We start from the raw sequence: 22,565 nt of genomic DNA, 5'->3' as shown, positions 1-22,565 counted from the left end.
GGCAGATTATTCAGGTGTTCGGGTCTGACCTTGTCCAGACCAGGTGCAGTTCGCATCTTTACCAGTGAAATGGCTTTGTCAGATTTCGGAAGGGAGAATGTTGGGAACGACATATTCATCCTGCAGAATTTGGTATGTGGGCAGGTAGACATGGCTGTCAAAGAGATCCGAGTAGAAGTCGTGAATAATTTTCTCCATTGCCTTTATGGAGGATGTGATAGATCCATCGGGAGGTCAGAGGGCAGTCATCTTGGTCTTATATTTGGCAAAGGACAGATGAGCGTTGCGAATACTTTTCCCGGCTTCTGCTGCACTGGCCAACACTGCTGCTCTTCTCTCTGAGATCTTCCTTTATCGCATCTCTGCACAGCTTTGTGAGCTCAGACGTTAGCTTGTGGTTGCCTCAGGCTAGCGCCAAACCACGTTGACGAATGATCTCGAAAGTTTCAGAAGATAGGAGTCTGTTTGTGGCTTTCTCACTCTCGGCATTCTTCGCACAGTCATGGAGGTGCTGAACCAGTCAATCGTATTCCTCATTGATGTTGTCAAGGACGGCATCTTCCCACGTTGCTGCAATAGTGCCAAAGAGCTACAAGTTGGTGGTCATTCTGGGAGTTGTCTTCTTAGACTTAAATTTTGCAGACTTCTCTCCCCGCTCTGTGAAGTAGAATTTCGCACAAAGGAGAAGATGATCTGATCCCGTTTGGAATTTTGGGACAACAGCGACATCGGTCAGGCAAAACCTTCCATTGAATATGATGTGGTCAATTTCATTGTGGAACTGTCCACCAGGAGACTCCTATGTCCAGCGTTTAGATTCGGCCTTACAGAACTGTGAGCTACTAAGGATGGTCTTGGTCGACATGATGAATTCAGACAGTCTCTCACCCTGATTGTTCCAATCTAGGCCATGTGTCCCAATGTGGAGTTCCTCGGGCGACCTTCTCGAACCTATCTTAGCATTAAAATCACCAACAATGATCTTGTAGAAGGTTTGGTCTTCTTTATAGAACTTCTCCAGTTCCACGTAGAACCTCTCAATTTCTTCTTCATCGTAGTTGGAAGTTGGTGCATAGACAATGAAGATAGAAACTGCAGTCAGTGAGCCACATCTATTCAAGCGTAATTGTCCAATTCTGGTTGTTAGGCATTCAAATGAATTCTCATGGCCAAGTTCGTGTTGACAAGGACACCAACACCACCAACACCTCTGTTGTCACATGTTCTGAGGAACGATTTCTCTCTAGTGTCGAAAATGATGTGATGTGATTGATGTCTCCTCGTTTCGGTCAGACCAATGGTGTCATACTTGATCTTCTGTGCTTGCACCATTAGGTCTTTGATGGATGCTTCTGATGCCAGTGTTCATGTGTTGAAAATACAGACTATCATTTTAGTCTTTTTTCGTTTTGGCAGTCCAGTTTGTTCCCGAGATTTTCTCTTTGCTCATGTTTCTTAACGCTGCCGTATTGGGGGCTCTTTTGGTGACAAGTGAATGAGGCCAATTGTTGATACTGTTGTTGGCATATCAAATACATGACAGGTAGCTTGCTAGGCTCTGCCGTGCGGGCGAGATACTCTCAGTAGTTTGCCGGACTCTCCGAGAGGGATGGAGGCTTTTAGGGCTTCCTCCAATCACCCTTAGAGGTGTTACCATGGTTCACACCAAATTTGAACCCTATCAAATATGGTGTGGGAATAATAGGTATTAAGTGTTTTACGGTGTGATGCGTGGCCACTTTGGGGCTACGCAGTCAGGAGAGCAACCTGGAGGGTGGTGGTGGCTGGGTAATGGATGTAGTGGGGGTCAGTCAGTGAGGTATCTATCTTGGGTAGGGTGGGGCATCTAGGTTGGACCCCTCCCTCAGATGCCAGAGATTGGAGGAGGCAGACAGAGGATCTTGTTTCCAGGTCTCGTTGAACCTAGAGCTAAGGTCGCAAAGTTCTGCTTACCTGGCTTTGTGGGGCTTCACTCGTGCGTGAAGTTTGGCCCAAGTGTCCATAATGAGAACACTATTAGGGTATCCCAAAGAGGAATTGAAAGAGCTATGCTAGGAATATCATGTCTCACTCAAATGAGAGAAGGAATCCGGAGTTCTGACCTCCGGTGACAGTCAAAAATCAGGGATGCTGTCTCATTTGCCAAGGCATCAAAAATCAGATGGGCCGGTCATGTAATGCGATTCAGAGACGACCGCTGGACTAGAGCTGTTACCGACTGGATTCCACAGGACATCAGAAGACCTCGTGGCCGCCCACTAACTAGATGGTCAGATTTCTTAGTCAAATCTCTGAATGAACGATTTGAGGCTCTTCCTGTTCCTGGAACAAGCAGATATCATTGGGCTGCACTAGCTCACAACAGGGACAAATGGAGATGTTACTGGCGCCCACTCGAGCAAATTGAAGATCAACGGGACTACAAGTGATACAAGTTATTCTTGGGTATTTGTCTAAGTTTTAAGGCACTCATCTAAAGGTCAGTCTCTAGGGAAGATCTAGATTATCTTTATTTTGAAATGATCTTATTCATAGCACAGATAAATATTCCAGATTCTAGTTTCTGTATCTAACAAGTTACCAAGTCTTATCAGTTCAGTTCCCTGCACAGTTTTTAATAACATTCTCTTCACCAGCTGTGATGCCATCATCTGGTTGTCTATCCACAAAATACCGACTCCCAAGCCACCCCTTCTCTATTCGTCTGCCATCTGTTATCTATAAGTTTTAAACTTTAACTTGATGTAGCCTTCATATATACATAATATCTACCCTTCTAATGGATAAATAATTGTTTTTACAGTTAAGAATCAAGTCAGAAATATTTTATTACAATATAGATATTACTCAACTTATGTAACCTCACCTCCTTAGTTCAGTGATATTGAACTCTGAATGTTTTTCTACTGAGGCTGTGATTTCTGTGGATGCTGTTTAATCTAAGCTGTAAGGAAACAACAAAGGTCAGACTTGTATTAATCTTAACTTCGGCATCAATTTCAACATGAGGCTTTCCCTTACATACCTTTAGGCATATTGAAGTTTTTTAAAAAAAATTCTCCATCCCTATATTCTCATTTTTCTTAGAATGTAATTGTGCCTCATAATGCATCACTTTTGATTACTATAAGCTTTGGAGAATGTTTCACTTAAGAAGCTAGTATGCGTAACTTGGTGAATAGTGTAATTCACCAATCTCTGCTGAATACATGAATACATGAATAATAATAAAATATACCTTACTATATCCTAATTATTTTTGTCATTGTCCTCCTGCTTATTTTTGATTGACTCCGTATATTGAGGGCAAAGTCATGTATTATTTTTTATGCCATGTAAATATATTTGTTTTTCCATCTCATAATAGCTATTTTAAACCTCAGTGACTGTACTTATTACTATCATTACAGCTGAATGACAGTAGACTACTATAAACACCAAGACGATGGTCTCTGAGAAGATAATAAAATAAGTTTGGAGATGCTGGGGCTTCAGTATAAAAATTAAACTTTTTTTATAATCACCATATTTATTTATGCTTTTGCTACTTTATATTAACTGTTCAGTAACATCAGCGCTTCCTGTGTGGTAAGCATGGTGCTAGATAAACAATAAAATAGCAGTAGGAGGATGTAGAATAACATTGGGTTTGTCCTTTCAGCCTTTCCACAGGGAACTTAGTTTACCTTAAAGCAATGTCCTTTCTGTATGGATACAGGAAGACAGTTAATATTATGCTTTTGTAACATGGGAGTTGATTGACTCCAGTAATATTTATTCCTGGGCATCTGCTTTCTTGACTCAGTTGCCCTTAGTTCCTAACACCCCAAAAGTAGGGTCCAGACGAGGGACTGAACGGACCCAGGGCAAGCTGTGAGCTACACTAGCATTGAAATGGGCTAGGCCAAAATGCCACAATACTCAACTATAAGTTGAGAGCATGGTCATAAACAAATGCTGCCATGATCCAAAAGTAACAACGAGACTAGGACCCTGCTGGGGTTAGGAAGACTAACCTGACCTGAGGACTATGATCTGGAATATATAGTGAGATATCCTCAGGAAGAAACAAACTTTAAGTTTGCTGTATCTCTTACTGTGCTCATACAGAATTACATTGCTATAAATATTAGAAGTTAATTTACTAAACTAGTTAAGTAGATTACTGGCTGTGGAAAGAAGAAAGTGACACACCCTGGATGGGATCCCACACTTAAGCGGATCTCCTAGTAATCTGCTTGTAATCTCCTTAGATCAGATTTTGTCCTTAAGTTAATTTCCTGGAGGAGAGGTCTTACCCCTCTTTGTTGATTTGTTAATGTTCAATCCACCTTTGCATCACCACCCTATGTGATTGCCACATAAACTAAGACTGTAAGAGCAGAGGGGGTCAGAGTCAGAAATAAGAGTCAGAGTCAGAAGTGAGAGCGAGAAGGGCTCCAGAAAGAGAAGCAGAAGGGCTCTGAAGAGAGAGATGGGGAGAAGAGATATCAGAAGAGAGATTGGTAAAGAGATTGGAAGAGACCAGAGGAGAGACTACAGAGACAGAGTGAGAGATCGGAAGACAGACAGAAGAGAGCACCGCGGCACACACAGAAGCAGAGCACAAAGGAGGAGCTATCCCGATCTGGTCCATACAGAGTGGCTTGAGAGCACTGAATGCGAGCAGAGAGAAAGAGAGAGAACCCGCAAACTGCCCTGAGAACCCGCAAACTCACATCATCGCCACCCTTCCGCACACACGCGTGTATATTTTTTACAGGATATAGGAAAACATTGGGTTTGTCCTTCCAGAAGAAGGACAAACTTTCTTCCTGTGTGAAAACTGTCCAGCTTGGAAGCCTACGTCACTGGTTCTCATATACTCTGCTGTCCTTCCTGACACACAGATCTCATCAGCTTTTAAAGATTTTATTGGATATCTAGTGTTTAATACCCTTATATTTACCAGACTAATTCACTGATTCTTTAATGAAATACCAGATTCACGACATTGCAGACAACTGACCAAATACCCTTCTCTCCTGGACTTTAAGAAGAGAGAGAGCTATAACCATTATGGACAATTAGTGTCTCTCCTTTGCCCTGTGCCTATTCTTCATGATGCCCTCTGTACATTGCTCACAGAATACCCATTGATAGTACTTGGAATCACTCAAGCAATACTGCTAGTACTGCAAGCCTGGCTCCATTAACATTCTCCTTTTTCTCTGTAAAGCTGGTTTAGCATATTAAGAAGATAATGCTCTTGAATTCTATAGTTCCCCTATTGGTCAGGAAACTTGGGACGCTTGGGAAGTTTCTTACAATCTTGGGTTTTGTGCATGCCTCTGTGTGTGTGTGTGTGTGTGTGTGTGTGTGTGTGTGTGTGCGAGTGTGTGTGTGTGAAATAATTAACCCTGCTCTGAAAAGCCCAGCTCACACCACTTCTAACCTTCAGAGGCCTTGATAGATCCTCAGAATTTAAAATGTGCTGATACCACGCTCGAAAGCAAAAAGTAATAGATATTCCCTTAGCTTTGATACCATTCTGGTGTCTTCAATAGATGTGTGTGTGTGTGTGTGTGTGTGTGTGGTTTCCACTTCAGCCTACACCCTTAAGCTCATAAGAGTCATGCAAAAATTATAATAGAATTCAAATTTTCAAATCTGTTTCTTAGAAAGTTTTAAACTTTGTATTACAAATTTATCGTTTTCTTCTTTCTGGTTTAAGATTGTTTCCAAATCATCTCCATTGAACATAGAGTCTTATGAAAAGAAAGTTAATTATATTGAAAGATTTGTGTCATAGGACTGCTGATGATTTACTTAACTGTGTCTTACTTTTTAATATGTAAAAATTGAAACATGTCAAAGAGAAAACGATTCTAAAAAGTATCCCCTTCTCTTGCTTGCTTCTTTGCATGTCAGAATGATTTCCAACTCTCTTAGCTAATTAAACCTGCTTGTTGGAAAAATAAGATGAAGATGCATTATTTATGTGACACTGACCCATTATTATTTGGGGGACAATCACCCAACACTTCCTGTTTCATAACAGCACCCGAAGCAATCACTGACATTCTGATGGTACCCCCCACTCAGCCAAATTTCTGCTTCTCCTGATATCTAGGCATTCCGGACTAATTGTCATGCTTAATTATCTGCATCTCTTTACTGTAAGACCGATAAATACAAGCCCAAAGTGCTTTACAGACAGGTGAGTCCCAGCAGTCCCGGGACGTCATTCAGCCAGAAGTGGCAATTAGACATTTTAAACAAGTTCTTTTAATACAAAATGGAGTAATTAAAACTTGCACATTGGAGGGAAAGCACTTTAGAGATTGTTTGTTTTATTAAGCTATTTCAAATACTACACTTTATTGCGATGTCTAGTTCTTTCTTATCCTTCCTTTAATTGAATTGCTGGTGCTAACAATTCAGTGAAATGAATGCTTGACCCATTGAGAAAGAGATTCAGATATTCAGGGTGTTTATTTTTAATTGGCATTGACCATGAACTCATACATTTCCACTAAAATTGGATTGAATTGGAAGATTCCACTCTTTGATTTAAATATTATGGTCCTCCCACAGAATCATTTCAGTGATGGCGTAACCTATGTCAATAACAAAGTTAAGCGAATTTCTCATTTTTGGATGGAGGGTCAGCAGTTTCATGCATGGCTTGCTAATCAGACATTTGCCTAATAATAGAAATATTCACTATGATTCAATAGTAGGTAAATCAAAACTTTAATGAATGTAAAACCAGAATGTTATATTTGCCCTAGAAAGTGCTATTCATTCATAGTAAATTGCAATAGTAAGACATAAAAGAACAGTGAAATAAAGCTAGATTTGAATGGGCCTGATAAAGTTCCATCTTCTGCTAATAACTTTAGCCTTAAGTGCTTTAAAGTATATGCTTTGAAATTTTGTTTGAAGGGTGCTGGAGAGATAATATAGCAGAGTACTTGCCTTGCATACAGTTGGCCCAGTTTCAATCTCCAGCACCCCTCATCCCATTTGGTCCCCCAAGCCCCACCAGGAGTGACAGCACAGAGCCAGAAATAAGCCCTGAACACAGCAGGGTATGGTCCGAAAAAACAAACAAAAAGAGCATATTTTTGAAATATATACATAGACATGCCTGCATAAATTATGGACATAGTATTCACCTCTGCAATTGGTCTGCTTACAGTCAATGCACTAGAGGCTATTTCTTTTCCATTAATTATTACCTACGAAAGAATTTCTTCCGTTGCCTGATCCTTACTACTTTGCTTGTCTTCTTTTTCTTCTAAGCTTGCACCATCTTTCAACTCCCTAGACCATATTCTTATAGTTCTTCCTGTATCTCTACTGATAACTAAGAAATAATCTAATCCAATCAATCAATTGATCAAGAAAATATCCAAAATAGTGAGCAATCCTCCAGGAGATTAGGAGTTAGGCATATATGTCCACCATGACTTAGTAACCTGGTTTTAACACTGCATCCTTCCTCTCCTAGTTAACCAGCACCCAGACATCTCAAATTCAGGGAATAAATAAAGAAAAGGCTCTAATCTACTCAAAGATATCAACAAATGCTACCAGACACCAGTTTTCAAGGGGTTTCAAAAATAGCACTGATGTTTGGGAATCCTCAGCTACAGCTGCTCTTCTGCTTTATATAGTTTTATTTGTTACCTTGCAGGAGGTCACTCTTCATAGATAAGTGTGGTATTTCCCGCCACCTTACAAGGCTCTTTGAAGAATCACAGACTTAATCTCATCTGCTACATAAACATAAATATTTTCAAACATAACAAGGATTAGAATATAGCTACCTTTGGGTTTCTGTTTTAGCATATCACAAACAGGAACTCATGAGCTAACTTGAAAAGCCCGAGGGGTAATATATGACATAACAATTCAGAAATAATTGATACAAACAGCTGACACTTAATCATTCATATCCTTTAAATGGGTATGCTTAGACATATAAGTAACCAAAACTGATTATAAGAATGTAATGTTCTCTTCAAATTAGAAGTAAAAAAGGGAGATTTTGACATGGGGAAAAACTTAAATTTTCCTTGATACACTCAGAGATTCATTCTCCAAGTGACCTTTTGTGAGCACCTTTTTACAGCCATGCATCCCTACTTGATTAATTTTATGGTCATGTTCTTATTTATTCTATAATTTACACTGATCATGAATAGGTTTATTTCTTCTTATATAGCTCATAAATAATAGGTTTAAATAGATGTTTAAATTAATATCTAGAGTACATGTGACCTAGGCTAAAAAGACAAATCTGTAGGTGTAGCTTTCCAATTTTTATCCAGAACTTCTCTTACATTTAAAAAAATTATATGAGAGTGGGGCCGGAGCGATAGCACAGCGGGTAGGGCGTTTGCCTTGCACGCGGCCGACCCGGGTTCGATCCCCGGCATCCCATATGGTCCCCCAAGCACCGCCAGGAGTAATTCCTGAGTGTAAAGCCAGGAGTAACCCCTGAGCACCGCTGGGTGTGACCCAAAAAGCAAAAAAAAAAAAAAATTATATGAGAAAACTAATATACTATACTTCAGGATAAGATTTCATGCATACAACATTCTGATACCTTATCCTCTACCAGAGTGTCTGATTTCCTTCATCATTGTCCCTCTGCCCCCTTCTCCAACCGTGGTAAACTCAGAGTCCTACTGAGCTTCTTTACATCCTATGTATATACCACATTTTTATTCTAGAGAACACAGGTGAGGAAGAATCAACAATCCACAAAATCATATATTATTTTTTCATGTTTGTACGAGTAACAGCTCTCACTATTCTGATAAAAATCAATAAGCTTAATTTATTCTTGAACAGAAATATATTCAGGTCAGGCGTAGATATCAACATATGATATCCTACCACACAAAGAAATAGGTAATAGAAAGTCACTGGAAGGTATCAATTATTTATGTATTTATTTGGGGAGGGGCATACTTGGCAGTTCTCAGGGTTTACTCCTGGTTTGTGCTCAGGGATTACTCTTGCTGGGCTCAGAGGATCATAAAGGATGCCAGGATTTGGACTGGACTTGGCTGCATGCAAGGCAAGTGCCCTTCATCTTCCTGGAAGCTCTCAATTATTGATTTTGATCTTAATATTTAGATTTGTCTAACTTTCCATTATATTTATTATAAAACGTGAAGACATTCTATGTCCCACAAATTCATTCATGGGCAGGTCATTGCTACAGTTTCCACCTGTTTGCTGTAGCTACTAAGTTTTTTTTATTATATGCTCCAAGAATATATATTTTTCGACACATAATTTTTAACTCTTCTCTTCATATAGTCACCTACTCGTAGATTGTCTAAGAATTTTCACACTGTTGAGGTCTTTGTTCTAATGCCACTTCGTTGTAGTTTCTTTCTTTGACAACAATTGATAATTTTGTGCTTTTCAACCCTACATTATTTATCCCTAGAGACTCTCTAGCTTTGTATATAGTTTTGTTTTCATCTAGAGAACTGAAATATTGTTTCAATGAGAGTCTACAGATATGGTAAAGTGGAAAGTGATGGAAATACCCATAAATAGAAGATCTGCAATACAGATGACTTTTATCTGAACTACCATCCTAAAGGTGTACCGAGTCAAAGAAAGGAGGTTGTAGGATAACACAGTTGGTTTGCCCTTCCTCTCTGGCTGCTGGAAGCTTGTGTTTGTTGATTGCCCCCCAACCTGTCAATTACCTTTTTCTCCTGATCAGACTCTGACTTGTAATTATGTTCTTTCTCTTATCCTTAATGTCCTTTACATGGTTATTATTTCAGAGCAGTTGCTTTTTGTATGGATACAGGAGGACAGTTAAAAGGATAAGCCTGTGGCTTGGGAGTTGATTGACTCCAGATAATATTACCTCCTGGACATCTGCTCTCTCTCAACTTAAGTCTCAGTTGCCCTTACTTCATAGATCCCCCAAAGCAGAGTCCCAACGAGGGACTGGATAGACCCAGGCCAAGTGAGCTATAAACTACCTTGGCATTGAAATGGGCCTGGCCAAAGTGCCATAATGCTTAACTATAAGATAAGAGCTTGGTCATGGACAAATTTTGTCATGAACCAAAAGTACTAAATAGACATTGACCCTACTGGGGTTAGGAATGCGCACTTTGGTCTGAGTCTGTTGTGAGATGTCCCCAGGAGAGTCACTATACAAGCATAAAAGTGTTTATTACTGTGTCCATACAGAATGGTAAATATTAGGAGAATTAAAGATGCTAATTAAGTTGCAGGTCTAAGAAGAGGAGAAACACACCTTAAAGGCTGTTTTGCCCTTCTGGGTTGCAGGTGGTGGAGAAGTCTGGAAAAACATTTTTGATCACACTTCCCATGCGGAGGTATAGTTGGGGAGGCATGCTGAGAAGATAAAAGGGACAGTAAAGGCCATTTTTTTATTAATCAAGAGATATGTGCAGCAGGAAGAAATCACACTCTTAAATGTGTGCGCACCCAGTGAGGGACCAGCTAAATACCTACAACAACTGCTAACAGACCTTAAGAAGAACACAGAAGGACATTACAAGCAACACAATAGTAGTTGAAAACTTCAACACCACCTTATCACCTCTAGAAAGATCAAGAAGATTAAAACTCAGCAAAGAAATATGGGCCTTGCAGGAAGAAATATAAGAGAGAGGGCTAATAGATCTATACAGGACTTGATATCCCCCCAAAAAAGAATACACATTCTTTTCCAGTGCACATGGAACATTTTCCACAATAGACCATGTGCTGGGCCACAAACCATGTCTCAACAGAATCAGGAAGATAGACATTGTATCAAATATCTTTTCAGACCATGACACACTGAAGATAGAATTTAATCATTTACAGAAGCAGAAAACCAAGTTAAACACCTGGAAATTAAACAAATCAATGTTAACAAATGAGTGGGTCATGAAGGAAATCAAGGAAGAAATCAAAAGGTACCTGGAAACAAATGAGAATGAAGACACAAAATACCAGAACCTGTGGGATGCAGCTAAAGACATGTTAAGGGGAAATTTATAGCCCTGCAAGCATTCCTCATAAGGAAGAAAGGGCCACATAAATAACTTGACTTCACAGCTCAAGATTTTATACAAGGACTAACAAAAGGAGCCCAAACCAGGCAGAAGGAAAGAGATAATAAAACTTAGAGCAGAAATCAACGACAAGGAAACCCAAAAAACAATCCGAAAGAACAACAAAACCAAGAGCTGGTTCTTAAGAAAATAAAGAAGATTGATAAAACAATAGCAAGACTCACAAAGAAAGAGAGAGAGAACCCTAATAAACTGAATCAGAAATGAAAGGTGGGATATCACAACAGAAACCAAAGAAATTCAAAGGATCATCAAAGACAACTTTGAAAGTCTGTATGCCACAAAAAAAGAGAACCTAGAAGAAATGGATAAATTCCTGGATTTCTGTAAACTCCCAAAGCTGAATCAAGAAGACCTGAAATACATGAATAGTCCAATTAATATCAAGGAAATTGAAATTTTAATCAAAAGTCTTCCCAAAATCTAAAGCCCACATCCAGATGGATTCACTAGCAAATTCTTCCAAACATTTAAAGAGGACTTATTGCCAGTTCTTCTCAAACTTTTCCAGGAAATTGAAGAAACATAAACCCTCACAAACAATGTCTATGAGGCTCATATCTCCCTAATACCAAAAGCAAACAAAGACACCATACACACACACAAAAAAACCCCTACAGGCCAATATCCCTGATGAATACAGATGCAAAGATTCTCAACAAAATATCAGCAAACAGAATTCAACAACTCATCAAAAAGATCATACACCACGACCAAGGGAATTAATCCCGGGAATGCAAGGTTGGTTTAACATTCGGAAATCAACCAACATAATCCGTCATATCAACAAAAGAAAAGATAAGAACCATATGATCATATCAATAGATGCAGAGAAAGCATTTGACAAGATCCAGCAAACATTTATGTTGAAAACTCTGGCCAAAATGGGTATAGAAGGGACTTTCGTCAATATAGTCAAAGCCATCTACTACAAGCCGATGGCAAGCATCATTCTCAATGGGGAAAAACTAAGCCTTCCGTCTAAGATCAGGGATGAGACAAGATGCCCACTCTCTCCACTTCTGTTCAATATAATAATGGAAGTACTTGCAATAGCAGTTAGGCAAGAAAAAGATATTAAGGGCATTCAGGTAGGAAAGGAAAAAATCAAGCTCTCATACTTGCAGATAATATTATACCATACTGAGAGAATCCTAAAACCTCTACCATGCAACTCTTAGAAACAATAGACTTGTATAGTAAAGTTGCAGGCTATAAAATCAATGCCCAAAGTCCATGGCTTTCCTATACACAATTAATGAAAGAGAAGAAAGTGACATGAGAAAAGCAATCCTGTTCACAATCATGCCTCAGAAAATCAAGTACCTTGGAATCAGCTTAAATAAGGAGGTAAAGGAACTTGTACAAAGAAATCCACAGAACTCTACTTCAAGAAATAAAAGAAGATTTGAGGAAATGGAAAGATGGAAAGATATCCCCTACTCATGGATTGGGAGAATTAATATTGTCAAAATGGCAATACTCCCCAAGGCATTGTACAAATTCAATGAGATCCCTATAAGGATACCCATGGCATTCTTCCAAGTAATAGAGCAAACACTCCTAAAATTCATTTGGAACAATAATCCCCCACTAATAGATAAATCAATACTTGGTAAAAAGAATATGAGAGGAATCACCCTCCTCAATCTCAATCTCTACTTCAAAATGCTAATAATTAAAACAGCATGGTACTGGAACAAAGGCAAAGCTGCAGACCAATGGAACAGGGTTAAATATCCTGATACACACCCTCAAATATATGGTCATCTAATCTTTGATGAGGAATCAAGAAATGTGAAGTGGAGCAAGGAAAGCCTCTTCAACAAATGGTGCTGGCAAAACTGGACAGATACATGCCAAAAAATGGGCTCAGATCTCTACCTAACACCATGTACAAATATCAGGTCAAATTGGATTAAAAATCTCAACATCAGACCAGAATCCATAAGGTACATGGAAGACAAGGTTGGCAAAACTCTCCACGATATTGAAGTGAACAGTATCTTCAAAAATGACACACTATTGACCAAGCAAATGAAAACAAAAATAAACAAATGGGACTATCTTAAACTAAGAAGCTTCTGCACCTCAAAACAAAGTGACCAAAGTACAATGACAGTGTACAGAATGGGAAAGGATATTAACCCAATACTCATCTGATAAGGGGTTGATATTAAGGATATACAGGGCACTAATTGAACTCTACAAGAAGAGAACATACAACGCCATCAGAAAATGGTGGGTGGAAATGAACAGAAATTTTCTCAAAAAAGAAATCCAAGGGCTGGAGCGATAGCACAGCGGGTAGGTGTTTGCCTTGCATGCAGCTGACCCGGGTTCGATTCCCAGTATCCTATATGGTCCCCTGAGCACCGCCAGGAGTAATTCTTGAGTGCAGAGCCAGGAGTAACCCCTGTGCAACGCTGGGGGTGACCCAAAAAGCAAAAAAAAAATCCAAATGGCTAAAAGACACATGAGAAAATGCTCTACATCACTAATCATCAGGGAGATGCAGATCAAAACAACAATGAGATATCATTTCACACTGGAGGGACTGGCTCACATCCAAAAGAACAAAAGTAACCAGTTTTGGCAAGGATGTGGGGAGAAAGGGACTCTCCTTCACTGCTGATGGGAATGCCAACTGGTTCAGCCCTTTTGGAAAACAATATGGACGATTCTCAAAAAATTAAAAATTAAGCTCCCATTTGACCCAGCAATACCATTCCTGGGAATATATCTTGGAGAGGCAAAAAAGTATAGTAGAAATGACATCTTCATTTGTATGTTAATTGCAGCACTGTTTACAATAGCCAAAATCTGGAAAAAAACAGAGTGCCCCAAATCAGAGGACTGATTAAAGAAACGTTGGTACATCTACTCAATGGAATACTATGCAGCTGTTAGAAAAGATGAAGTCATGAAATTTGTATATAAGTGGTTCTACATGGAAAGTATCATGTTAAGTGAAATGAGTCAGAAAGAGAGAGACAGACATAGAAAGATTCCACTCATCTGTGGAATATAAAGTAACAGAATGGGACACTAACACTCAAGAGTAGTAGATATAAGGACGAGGAGATCTGCCCCACAGCTTGGAAACTAACCTAAAGTGCTGGGGGAAAAGGCAACTGACATAGAGAAGGGAACACCAAGTAGAGGATGTTGGGAGGACCCGTTCAGGTTGAAAGATGAGTGATGGAAGTAGGCTACAGACCGAGCATAATGGCCACTCAATACCTCTCCACCAACTACAACACCCAAAAGGAGAGAGAACAAAAGGGAATGCCCTGCTGCAGAGGCAGTGTGGGGTGGTGGAGGTGGTGGGAGGGACACTGGGAACATTGTTGGAGGAGAATGGGCACTGGTGGAGGGATGGGTAAATGATCACTGTGTTACTGAAATGCAAACATGAACGTTTGTAAATTTGTAACTGTACCTCACAGTGATTCACTAATAATAATGAAAAAAAAGAACAGGGGGGTGTTGGAGAGAGCCTGGGGGAGACGAGAGATTGAATAAATGGCAACTAATCAGCAACCAGCTTGGCCCTCATTCTTCCTTCGTCCATTCAAGGCAACAGCCTTCCTGGGTGAAGAAGGGGCTAGAGAGCACCAGGTGGGGGCTGAGATAGAGAGCCACCCAGAGAGCCAGGAACATCCTTTCACGTGCCATCCCCAGGCTTCCAGGTGGGGGCTTTTGTTTTTGCAGGAGGTCCTAAATATTTTTGTATATCCAAATTGGGTTACATGCACAAACACACACACATACACAAAGACACACACACATACTCGGGTTAACGGAGACTAGAAGGCAATGCTAGAAAAGATTACTGAAAATAGAAGATGTATGTGGAGGTTGTACTCAAGGGCAAAATGAAAAGACTACCATATTTTTAACTTGTTATTTATTATATCTCTCAGGATGTTGTCATAGTTCTGCTAAGATACTTTTGAAAATGTAAAACAGAGTGACTGTGATGAGTGATTCAAGCTGTATCCAACTCATCAAGTTATACATATTTACAGAACAGTGGTCTCCTGACTAAAGCTTGTGGCCTAATTACACTCTTCCTTAAATCTTGAAATTCTTGGAAGAAAGTATATCTGGTTATCTGGTATATCTGTAGCAAGTAATGAACATGATTCAGAATAATTATTTTATAAATCAACTGTGTTTAATCAAATGAAAATAGATGGCTAGAATTTTATTAGATTAAACATGATAACTCGATAAATAATATAATGATAGTAAATATTCTTGAGAAAGATATCAGTAACTACTTTTTAATCATTTTGAAACGGATCATTAGCCATGTAGCCAATGAGGGCCTCCACTAACTATCAAACCCACCCTTCTCATTTTGCAGATGAGAGAACTCAGGATGGAATAACTTTCTCAAGGTCCTATGAACAGTTTGTAGCAATGCCAGAAAAGGGCTAATGTCCAGTGCTCTTTTCATGTAGCATATTAATTTAGCAGAACAATTATTGTTTGAAGATTTACCTTGTCATAGTCCAGATGCTTAATGCATAAAAATGAAATCTGAGAGTAATATTTTGTTGTATAAACAGTCAACATGATTACTCTTCCTTAACAAGGCAGATCTGTTAAGAATCAAGCATATGGAGCCAGAGTAGAGCCTTTCCTACATGTAATGTCTTTTCATTCATAAATTCAACTTTCAGTGTTCTTTTCAAGGTGCCCCTGCCTTAGGGAAATAGGTCATTAGGATAAATAAAGTTATTGCTACCTAATGAACTGGAACTAAAATCTGCTTGGTCACAGCCACATGAAAATGATTCCATTTGCGGTTTAAGTAACAGAGTACCTTGCCTAAAGAAGGAGGGTTTTCTCCCTATCAAACCACTTTTAAAAAGACAATTAAAAGATACCTGCAAACAATTTCAATGTCAACAAGCTTTATGGTGGGATAATTTCTACCTTGCCCAGAAACTATCAGAATCAACTCATTCTTCAATAATTTATAGAACTTATAAATCAGAATAAAATGGCTGGTTGCTTTAATCAAAGAGAAAATAGTTTCCTTAACTATAAGGTAAATGATAATTACTATTTCACTGGGCTAATGAGAACATTAAATAAGATAATATACATAAGTATACAGAGTCTCTTGCCTGTGCGCTTGGATGTCTACCCTGGGGCCCCTTGGAGGGGGTGGGCTCCGTTTTCCCTCCCCGCTCCAAGCAGAGCTCCTGAGCCTAGCCACAGCCATGCTCAAGGCCCCTCTCCACATGTTCAGACAAGTCTCACTCATGAAGGTACCGGCAGAAGAACCCAGGTGTGTGGGACCTGTAGTTGAGACCTCCAAGCCTGCTTGGATCGGGACTGGGCCTCTTCCACCCAGGTCCCGTTTTCCAGTAGTTAGGAGATCATACTCAGGGACTGCCCCTTGCACTGTGTAATCCCACCAACGGCCAACATCCAGAGACTTAAAACCAAGTCCCTGGAAGCGCTCAGCCATCTTATAGCCTACTTCTCCCTCTAGGAGAACCTGGCAAGCTACTGAAAGTTTCCTGCGCACATGGGAGAGCCTCGCAAATTCCCCATTGTGTGTTCATATGCCAAAACCAGTAACAACGCTGGGTCTCATTCCCCTGACCCTGAAAGAGCCTCCAATGCGGCATCGTTGGGAAGGACAAGTAGAGAGAGACTTCTAAATTCTCAAGACTAGGATGAATGGAGACATCACTGAGACCACTCGAGAAATTCGATGATCAACAGGATGATGATGATGATGAATATACATAAAACTACCCATGACATAGCAGCTTGACTGTAACCATTAGTACACAGGAAAACTTGAAACTATAGACTGAATGTTTTAATCCTGAGGTAGTTTGCTACTCTGCAAAATAAAGATTATGTAGATTTTACTATGTTTAAATATTTTGATTCTAGTCAAATTTTAGTAGCACTCAAAAACTCAAGTCACTTCCAATAGCTTTTGGAATTAAGGGTAACAATTTTGTAATATGTTTATTTAATCATTTTGGCTTTGAAAGAAAATTCACATGCTTGCTTTCTTTACTGGAGCACATGGCATGTGGTAAATCAATAAAATTTAAATTTAGCTCTTATTTTTAAATGTGACTCTATACTTTGGAAGAAAAATAAAAATATTCAATTACCAATCATTTATGCATGAATTATATTGTATTAAATAAGAAAAAAGAAAATACCTATAAATATAAAAATTTGAAGTAGCACTGCACTGTAGCACTGTTGCACTATCGTCCCACTGTTCATCGATTTGCTCGAGTGGGCACCAGTAATGTCTCCATTGTGAGACTTGTTGTTACTGTTTTTGGCATATTGCATGTGCCATGGGTAGCTTGCCAGGTATAAATAGCAGAGAGATAACTTAACAGACCAAGTTCCTGCATTGATTCTGGGAGGTTGAGATGCAGTCCCTGGCTCTTCATGGTCTCTGCAGTGACCCCCCTATAAAAAATCTTCCAGGGTGCCAGGGGAGAGCCCTGGCAGTTGTCCTGATTGGCACCTGTGTTCAGGGGTGGTCCCGGGCAACTCGCCTGCTGGGGCAACCCAGGCCGTGGGGCAGATGGAAGAGGAAACGAGGACCAAACCGACTGGTTGATCAGTTGCCTTTTATTCCATGATCTCCACACACCTGTTCAGTCTCTCTGAGCCCCCCATTCTAGTCTCGCTCTGCCCCTCATTCCTGTCTCCTGTCACTCCTGCTCATCTCTCTGCACTCCACCTCGCAATCTGGGCTCTCTCTCCTCTCTGGATTCTGACTTTGGCTGCTTCTCTTCCAAGGACTCCCGGACTCCCCTATTCTCCCTCTCCCCACTATCTCATCTCTCTCCCCCAGTACTCTTCCTTACTAGCCCTTCATTCTTCAATCCCAGCTCTCCAGATTCTGCTTCTCTCCCACTTGTCTCTCTCCACCTTGTCCTCTGGGACCAAGCTACACCCAGTCTGTTAGCAAAATCAACATAAGAAATCTCTTCCTGAGGGCCCACCAGGCTCACAGGAAACATCTCAGTAGACATATTCCAAAGCCCTTCCTGACTGCCCATGGGCAAAATACCTCTTAAGGTGTTTATCTCCTTTCCTCAGTCCAAAAACTCAATCAACATCTCGATACTAGTTATTTTTGTATGGACATAGTAAGAGATACATTGAGGCTTGTATAGCAGCTCCCCTGGGAACATCTTGCCATAGACTCAGACTACAGTGCTCAGGTCAGATTAGTCATTCCTAACCCTAGCACGGTCCAAATCTAGTTATCACTTTTTGGATCATGACAGCATTTGTCCATGACCAAGCTCTTAACTTATAGTTAAGCATTGGGGACTTTGGCCAGGCCCATCTCGATGGCAGGGTAGCACATAGCTCACTGCTTGCCCTGGGTCTCTCCAGTCTTTCCTCGGGACCCTGCTTTTAGGGGTGCTAGGAAGTAAGGGCAGCTGAGGCATAGGTAGAGAGAACCGGATGCCCAGGAGGAAAATATCATTTAGAATTGACTCCTATGTTACAAAAGCATAGCATTTACTATCTTCCTGAGCCCATACAATAAAGGGCATTACTCTGAATAAACTATGCAAATGACTTAAGGAGAAGAGGAACACAATATTTGCAAGTCAACAGAGCACAAAGAAAGAAGTTACAAATAAACACAGAGGAATGGGAGCACTGTGTTGGGAGTAACTTAAATAAACCTAAGCTACCCGTGGCAATGTTATCCTATAATCCCCTAGAATAGAGCCAATAATTGCCCCCAAGCACTTCATACTATGGCACCCCAAAAGGTATATACCTTTTTTTGGATCTATGTATATACATATATATGTATATGTATATATATACATATACATATGTATATATATACATATACATATATATCAATCACTGACAACCAAAATTATGCTTACTACAGTCAAATCCTCTAAATATATATATTTTAATTAACAGTAACTGGCAATGACATAAATTCTTCTAAATAGTAGTATTTTTTTAATTTATTTATTTGGACTGGAACGATAGCACAGCGGGTAGGGCATTTGCTTTGCATGCAACCAACCTGGGTTTGATTCCTCTGTCCTCCTAGGAGAGCCCGGCAAGCTACTGAGAGTATCCCTCCCACATGGCAGAGTCTGGCAAGTTACCCGTGGCGTATTCAATATGTGAAAAACAGTAACAAAAGTCTCACAATGGAGACATTAATGGTGCCTGCTCGAGCAAATCGATGAACAACAGGACGACAGTGCTACAGTGTGACAGTGCTATTTTAAAACACAATATTCATATAGTGATTGCTAATATATATTTAAAGGATTTAGTAGAATGACATAAGCTAAAAACACTAAATACTCAGCTAAACCTAAAGTTATTATTGCATTATAAATAATTCTTAAAGTATTACATTGAGAGAACATCAGATTTGACTTGTTTATTATCTTGTCTTTGTTGTGTACTCCAATAAAATAATGTATACTATAGAGTGGATTTTTTGTGGGGGAAGCCATACCTGGCAGTTTGGGGGAAACTCTGAAGCAAGGAATGAACCAGGAATAAATGTCTGGAAGGTAAGCTTATTTATACACCAATTTTCATCTTCCTAACCCTATAGCATAGAATTTTCATATCACTTTTGCTTGTGTACAAAATTATTGAGTGACTATTTTGAAAATATCATGAGGAAATACACAAGACTAAACATCAGAGTATGTTCCAAATGTCCCATACATGTGATTTAATGTACTATTAAGAAAGATATCTTGCCACTTTTCTGCAGATAGGAAAATTTATGTACAGGAATGTTATTGTTGTTTTCCCAGAACAAACAAACAATAGAGCATTTTATGTATCCAAGTTATAAAGATTGGTTTTTCTTACTGGAAGCTCTGAAATTAACTGAGAAAGAGGCAAGGCAAGTTTACAAAATGTGCATCATCAAGATGTTTTATATATACACATGGAATACTATGTAGCAATAAAGAATGATGAAATCATGCAATCCACTAAAATGTGAATAGAACTGGAATATATTATGTTAAATGAAGGAAGCTTCAAGAAGGACACAGGACGATCTCACTTCTATGTGATTATATATATATATATATATGTGTGTATATATATATCTGTGTGTATGTATGTGTGTATGGAGAGAGAGAGAAAGAGAGAGAGAGAGAGAGAGAGAGAATAACTGAATGAAGGAATGCAATTCATTAAATTGTGGATGCCTAAATAACCCTTTCCCCAGAGTATATGGAAGAGAAGGACAGAGAAGAAAAAAATCAAGGGGGCAAGTATTAAGCGACAGAGGGAAGGCAATGGGGAATGAGGGTTAAGCAGTGGTCAGGGACCAAGGGATTTTGGTCCAACTGTGGTGTGGAGGAACATATTGTTATCTAAACCATGGAGTTAACATCACTGAAAACATAAGCTCCAAACGTCAACAACCAAACTTAAGAATGTGTCTGTCAAGCTGGCAGACCTGGGGTGGGTGGGAGGGAACCCTGGGACACTGGTAGAGGAAAGTCTACACTGGTGTTGGGACAAACGCTAGAACTTTGTACGGCTAAAACTCTACTATAAATAGTAGTAAATAGTAGATCATGATGCCCTCATAGAATTTAAGTGTGTGTGTGTGTGTGTGTGTGTGTGTGTGTGTGTGTGTGTGTGGTTAGATCTCTAACACCTCCTAGTCTTGTGAGGTGAGCACCTCTGCGTGCCGCTCTAGCTTCCCTAGAGCCCCAGGGCTGCGACCCTGGGAATCCCCAACATCTTAGTGCCTGAGCAGCACTGCATCCTCATACCAGGGGCTAGGACAGCCCCTGGGGTTCTGAACTCTTCAAAGACCCTCTCTGCCCCAAAGGAAAATTTAAAACAAGTACTTAAGGGATATAACAGTTATTTCCAGGGAAGGTTACTGATGGCTTCAGGTAAGACCTGCAATTGAGAGAATTGAAAAAATAACACACCTATCAGGTAGATGGGTAGGAAAGACAAATTAGTTAGATAAGCATTTTTGTTTTATTTTGGTTTTGAGGCCATACCAGAGATGATTACAAACTGCTTCTGTGTCTGCACTCAGGAATCATTTCTGACAGTTCCCGGACAGTGTACGGGTTGTGGGAATTGAACTCTAGTTTGCAAAGGGCTGTTCTATCTCTCCAGCCCAAATGAGATAATATTTTAATCCAATAATAATAATAGCAAAAACAATACCAACAACATTGACATACCATCATCATTGTTTGGTATGCTATACATTTGGCAGGAATATCAGATAAGTATTTATGGTCATTTCTATTTTTACATATTTAGAGCACAGTTATATGAAATGGATTAGAGATGCTCATCTCAATTTCATAGATGTTTAAACTGTGAGTGTATTTTAGGTATTTTCTTTGAGCTCTTATGAAGTGATTGCTTAACCTTCTATTATCTAGAGTTTGTTTTGTCCAATAAACCATAAGAAAGCTGCCAGATCACCTCTTTTATGCCAGAGTAAATGAAACCAAATCTCAGTACTGCAATTGTTTGTACTGTAAATCATATCATGACCTTGTATCAAATAACTTATATTTCTATTAAATATATGACATTATTTCCTCATAAATTGAATATTAAGTTTTATCTAAGTACATATTTCCTTTAAATTTGGCATATGTTTTTGACAATTATTACAGTGACTTATTTTGACTAGTATTATTTATCTTTTGAATGGAGAGTTAAAGAATTTTAAGTTTTGTTCAGGGCAGAGGACTGGAGCGATAGCACAGCAGGTAGGGTGTTTGTTTGCCTTGCAAATGAGTAATTTGTGGTGCTGGAGACATAGTACAGTGGGTAGTGTACCTTTCATACCGTCAATCTAGGCTCTGTCCCAGGCACCACCAGGGGTGATCCCTGAAAACAGAGCCAGGACTAAGCCCTAAGCACCACTGAGTGTGGCCCCAAAGCAAAATAAACAACAAAACCAGAGGTGTCATAGTCTCACAATGAGACATTACTGGTGCCAGTTCGAGCAAAATGATGAACAACAGGACAACAGTGCTACAATGCTGCAGTTGCTATTATTTATCCTAAACTAGCTTTATTTATTATGGTAACTTTTGTTACATGATCTAAAGTCCATTTCTGAGTGTAATTGACTCTATATTTAAGTTACTCCATTAGCACTCACAATAATGTATACTATTGACAAAAGAAGCCTATAGAAAACTGACCCTTTAGTACTTTACCTGGATTATAAAATAACTTAATCATGTATTTTGGTATTCTATAAAACTATATGAATAGATATATTCAAACAAACACAAACCCATGCCAAACATGAGGTATTTTCTCATTTACAGATAATTTTATTTTTTTTGTCTGTCCCTCTTTTTTTTTATTCTATTAGTTTATTTTTAATTAGAGAGTCAACATGGGGGTACAGTTACAGATTTATACATT

General features: G+C 39.3%; 1 pseudogene; it reads right to left on the bottom strand.

The window, feature by feature from the left end:
- Positions 1-652: 652 nt before the first annotated feature.
- The window catches only part of LOC129405083 (craniofacial development protein 2-like), a 360,380-nt pseudogene continuing 338,467 nt past the window's right edge, over positions 653-22,565 (bottom strand).

This window comes from Sorex araneus, chromosome 5 (genome assembly GCF_027595985.1).
Source record: "Sorex araneus isolate mSorAra2 chromosome 5, mSorAra2.pri, whole genome shotgun sequence".
Taxonomy (NCBI): Eukaryota; Metazoa; Chordata; class Mammalia; order Eulipotyphla; family Soricidae; genus Sorex; species Sorex araneus.
Note: the sequence above shows the minus strand (reverse complement) of the source record. Positions and strands in the feature narration are given on the sequence as shown.